Source organism: Neomonachus schauinslandi, chromosome X, assembly GCF_002201575.2.
Source record: "Neomonachus schauinslandi chromosome X, ASM220157v2, whole genome shotgun sequence".
Taxonomy (NCBI): domain Eukaryota; kingdom Metazoa; phylum Chordata; class Mammalia; order Carnivora; family Phocidae; genus Neomonachus; species Neomonachus schauinslandi.
This window is the reverse complement of record NC_058419.1, coordinates 63,492,908-63,498,907: the sequence shown is the minus strand read 5'-3', so window position 1 is coordinate 63,498,907 and position 6,000 is coordinate 63,492,908.

The window sequence follows — 6,000 nt, the reverse complement described above, 5'->3', positions numbered from 1 at the left end:
AAGTTATAGTCTCCACATTTGCTTTTTTAATATTTTAAATATTTTTATTTATTTGACAGGGAGATAGAGAGCACAAGTAGGTAGAGCGGCAGGCAGAGGGAGAGGGAGAAGCAGGCTCTCCACTGAGCAGGGAGCTGATGCTGGGCTCAATCCCAGGACCCTGGGACCATGACCTGAGCCGAAGGCAACCACTTAACTGACTGAGCCACCCAGGCACCCCTAGTCTCCACATTTGCAATCTAAATTATATTTCTCTTAAAAGCAAAGTCCCCCATTTTAGCACATGGTAGTGTACAGTATTATAAACAGGCACACTCTTTAGCAAGCACCTATTTATAAAACTTTTGTTGGTATGAGAGCATGTTTTATAAGAAATTTTTGACCATGGTTATTATAATGGATTATTAAAATCTATAGATTATACATAATTTATGTTACATAGACTTTCCCCAACGCATTACTTTTAAAAATATTTATTATAGACATATTAAAACAAAAATAGAATGGCATGATGAATCCTAATGTGCCCATAACCCAACTTTAATAACTAAGAATATGTTGCCAATCTTGTTGCACTTATCTGCCTTCCCTCACAATTTTTACTAAAGAATTTTAAAGCAATTCCCAGATATAATGTCATTTTATCTTTCAATGTTTTAGTAAGCATCTCTAACCAATGAGGATAATTTGTTTTTACATTACTACTATACACATAACTTTTTTAGTGGACTTGCTAGCTTGCTATATTAGAGAGAGCCCCACAGAAAACTGAGAATCCTGAAATCTCATTCCAACTCTGTCAACATCCAATTGTGTGACTCCTTTAGTATCTCAGCTTCTCTTTCTGTCAAATAAGAGAGTTAGATATGATCTCTAAGACCTTATTAATCTCTAAGATTCTGGAAATAAATGGCAAAAAATGATTAAGTTTGGAAACCTATGTTTTATTATTCCTCTAGGAGGTAGGCATGGAGAATTTGAATTTGAGGTAGACACTTAAAAATTAGTGAAATAAGCTTCAAGTATAATTATTTCTATCTTCTGAGGAAACATTTCCTGTAACTGCCTACACAAAAACCCTATAATTATTTGAAAACAATAATAACATGGTTTCATCATTCTAACTACCTTGTTCTTAAAGAGCCAGCAGTAGATTGACAGAAGTGCTCCTAAAGCCTGTGGTGCCCTCTTCTGACATCTCACCCAACATAGTAAGTCATAGCTTTTTTTCTAAATGGCCCTTGGTCTTTAGGCTTTCTCCTTACCTCATCTGTTACATTTTAGTCTTGAAATATCATGCAAAAAATCACACAGAACTGATGAAAGACATAGGTCCCATGAAAGAAATCTAGCTATAGCTCAGTGTTGACTACTTTATATATTCTTATAGGTTTCTATTTTGAAATTTGAGAATTATTCTAGAGGAGAAAAAGCAACACCTGAAATTTGAAATGTGATAGAAGTACCACTCAAACAACAAGCCTATATAAGAAAATTTTATGAAAAGAAGAAATGAGACTATTCCTCTAAAACATCTGAATTAGTTACAAAAAATAATTATTTTGTATTAAAATTCAAACTTCATGCCATTAACTATATGCCTTAAAGCAGAGAAGGAAGATGGGTTGCTCTGCACAACTTACACTCTGCACTTTAAAATCACTCTCTGTTTCTCTATTCAGAGATAGATGTTCTCTTTCAAAACTTGTAAGGTTTTATCTTACTCTGCTTTACTTTCTACTCATGTTAGTTTCCTCCCCTATCCCTCACACCTGTTGCTCAAGGAGGCTTTCTAACAAAATATCCTTCTTTATCTTTGGAATTCATCCAAGCAACTGTCATCCCCATTATTTTTAAGTCCATCATAAATCTTATCTGCTCAAGGAAATCTTTCTTGAATGTGCTACTTCACATGACCCTTTTTCTCCTCTCAATTCCTATATCTAGAATCTATTATTACGAACTCCATTATACTATAATATGAGACTGATTCCACAAACTATTGTCTGACAAAAATTAAAATATTTCATTATAATAGTCACTTTATAGTCTCTGTTCTCTGATTGTTAGCATGCTTGAATTCTAATTTGTCCTCCAATTTGTAATTTAAACTTTAGAAATACAGAAGCATACTAACCTGTTAGAAAGTTCCTTGCAGGGCTGGGCTTATCTAGTATTATCCTGAAAGTCCCAAGTTCTCTTGCTGTTGGGTCTTCTAGTGATAAAATCTAGATCCAATTAGGAACTGAAATTTATGAGTTAAACAGAACTCACTCAACTAGTCAAAGTAACTAGTTTCCTGACCATCTATATTAAATGAGTACCATTTACATGTCCCAACAGTCTTTCACTGGCTGGTTTTAAAATTCACAATAAAACAACCATTACTTTAGGCTACATGTTTGCTTTATATTGAAACTCTCCATAAAAGCAAGCATTAAAATCTCTATAGAAGAAGAGTGTTCCATTTCTTAAAAGCTGTTTGTATTTGCAGAAAGAGCCACCTCCTGGTTGATTTTGCACTAAAGCCAACAGAATCTTTCACCAATTTGTTTGGCAAGATTAACTTGGATTGTCAGGATAGCTTCAAATAGAAAGTGCAAAGCAGAAAATTAAAAAAAATGCTAAAATATTAATTTATAGTGATATCTAATGCAGGGTGAAACTGGTTAAGTCCTTAGATATGCATCTGCAGTATTTGTGGCAAATTTACCTTTGGTATTCTGGCCATGATTTTTCCCCTTGCTGTTAAAAATTGTACAAGAAGTGTCCAGAGACACTGCACTTCTATGCAAATTAGAGACTACGACAGCAGATGAAATATTTTGCCATTTGAGAAGGGATAAATATGAGCAAACTCTATTTTGAATTGATCACTGATGCCTATAAAAGAAGTTTGTATATTTGGCATCTATATGTTACAGCATGATGCTTGGGGGATCTATTTTGAAAGTAACCTTTGCCCTTCCTTGAATGGTTCTTTTATTTAGTCTACCACTGAGACAGAACTGCCTCAGTTCCTTGCACTTACCTCCTTCTTGCTCTGTGACATGCTTTTTGAGAAATCTTGCCTTCTACTCATCTGTGTTGGTGCCCTGTTTCTTTTTCTTAGACGATCTGCATCACTTCCTTTATTTTCTCTTTAGCACCTCTCTTCATTACTTCAGGCAAATGGTTTTTACAAAGTTCAGTGCTCAAGTCTCACTCACAGCTCTTCCTCTACCTTCTTTTCCGGGGTATCTCAGGTATAACAGAAAAAAAAAAAAAAAAAAAGGACTGGTAAAGAGTGCAACAAACTAAAAAAAAAAAAAGCAAAAAAACCCAAAAAAACTAAAGTATCAACTTACTAATTGGTGGGGGTGACATTTCCTTAGACATAAAAAAGCCTAGGGGATATTTAATATGTTTAATAGATTAACACCTATAAACCATTTGGTCATGCTACATTCATTATTAAACACAAACAATCTTTGACACTTGGAATTAAGGAAACTACCTGGGAATTATTTGGGCCTACATATGTTAATTATCCTTCTGCTAATTATTGGTCAGTATTCAATATAATTCACTTTTAGCTGATGGCAAGCAAGGAGAAGAAATAAAACATAGCTGTCCACATGACATTAAAGTTTCAATTCATGAATAAAAAATAAGCCAAAAAATAAAAAAAAATATTTCCAAACATCCAGATATTATCTAAGCAAAACATATAAATGATATATCATCTAAGCAAAAATAAAAATGTTTGTTTTCTATCAAGATGCTTTTTTGTTCCATGGACACAGCCTAATGTGCATTTCATATTGAACATTTTTTTTTTACTTTTAAGAATTTCAATAAATTATTTGATGTATTTTTTAATTATCTCAGAATTACTATTTTCAAAGCATTCACTTTTTCCCAATTACAACTAATCAAAAATTCATCTTTAAATGACAAAGGAGTGTGGGTGATGAATCCCAAAACTAGGAAAGAGTAAAATACGTATTTTCAGATGAAAACTAAATAAAAACCCACCAGAAAAAGTAAGGTCTTGGAAATGACAAGTTTATTAGCTTCAGTTCATTCCTTGGAAAGTCATTAGGTAATTAAAAGGCAACAGATATTCATTCAAAGACTTAACAAATTATAGTCAAGTCACACTGATTTCATTTTTTTATGATTATGTAAGAGATCTAGAAGTAAAAAATACAGACGTATGCTCAATAAATATTGGTTTCAGTAAACCTTTGAACCAGTCCAATATCTATGGACATGTTGATAAAACACATTTGACATTCCAGAACTACTCAGACATTTTTATTCAATGTCACATTTGTAAATTTCAGATGTGTTGTGGGACACCTGAGAAAAAGGGGAGGGAGGAAACCATGCACTGTATAAAGAATAACTGCAAATGTGTTTATATGTTGGTACTGTTAAAACACACGCGCACAGAGTGCACACAGCCATACATTTAGAATACATCAAGAGGAGGGGATGCCTGGATAGCTCAGTCCTTTAAGCATCTGCCTTCAGCTCAGGTCCTGATCCAGGGTCCTGGGATCCAGCTCCTTGGATCAAGCCCGCATCTGGCTCACTGCTCAGTGGGCAGTCTGCTTCTCCCTCTCCTTCTGCACCTCCCCCTCCTTGTGCTCTCTCTCAAATAAATAAAATCTTTAAAAAAATAAGAATACATCAAAAGGAAAAATAAAATTACTACTTTTAAGCAACTTGTAAATATGTAGAGTCTAGATAAGTTGAGATTTTCAGTGGGTTCTCTAGAACTATTTGTCAGTAAGGAGGATTGAGAGAAGTGATTAGAAAAATATATAATAAGATCAGTCTTTTCCCATGTTAGCAAACTTAGCTTTCTAAAGAATTACATGTTATTTTTATTTTTACTACAATATTTTTATTTTTATTTCTATTTTGAGTTTATTATTTTAATTTGATACTTTAAATTTATTTTTTACACAAATATTACCTGATTTTTGGTATAAAATTAGATCATGTAGATAGGCAAAAATAAAAGATAAGAAAATAAAAATTATCCATAATACCTTCTACAGGAAAAAACTACCTTTACTATTTGGCTATTTTATTGTATAGATTTTGTGAATAATTGCATATGTAAAACAGAAATTAGATCATATACTTCATAATTTTATAATCTTGTTTCCCCACTCAGCAACTTATTAATATATTTCCAAATCAGTAAAGATACTGACTCAGTTAATGTTAACAATCCAAATAGCAACTACCAGACTTAATGGAAATTAAATCATGATAAGTCATGTGTAAATCTAACCCTACTTCAGTACAAAAAATGTGATATCCATTGATGAAAACAGGTTTGATTAAATGGACAAAAATCTTTATGAAATCACAGCCAATATAATAAAGAGTGGCGAGAGGATCATATGTGCACACAGAATTCATTAACACTGTGTGATGGGGGGACAGAGAATTGAATAGAACGTAAAATATCATCTGTGCTGGGGAAAACCCTTTCTGGTTTCCAAATTTGCAGAGCAGTGGAAGACAGGATAATAATGGGTGGACATGCAAAGAGTATGAATTGCCCTGATGCCAAACAGTGCAGAAAAAAACAAACAAGACAAAACAAAACAAAAAATCTAAAAAACTAGACACAGAGCTAATGGGAAAGCCATTAGGGCTGACTAGGAAGTCCTAAACTAGTTGGATTTGCATAGTACAGAAGGCACTTGTGAAGAAGTTAACCATTGTTCAACAGTGATATAGATGTACTTCACAGAATTCTCTCTGTTTAAGTTATTGCATACTCTATTTTAAAGGACACTGATAGTCCATTTGGAAACATATACTGACCCTAAAGATTGTGGTGGGTTTAAAGGTAAATAATGACTACCTATACTTTCATCTCTCCTTCCCCTTCTGCACCTCAATCAAATGCCAACTCCTGCTGACTTTCTATTTCTAATGCTAATGTCTTGGTTCAGGAACTTACCATTTCTCACCTGAATAATTGCAATAATT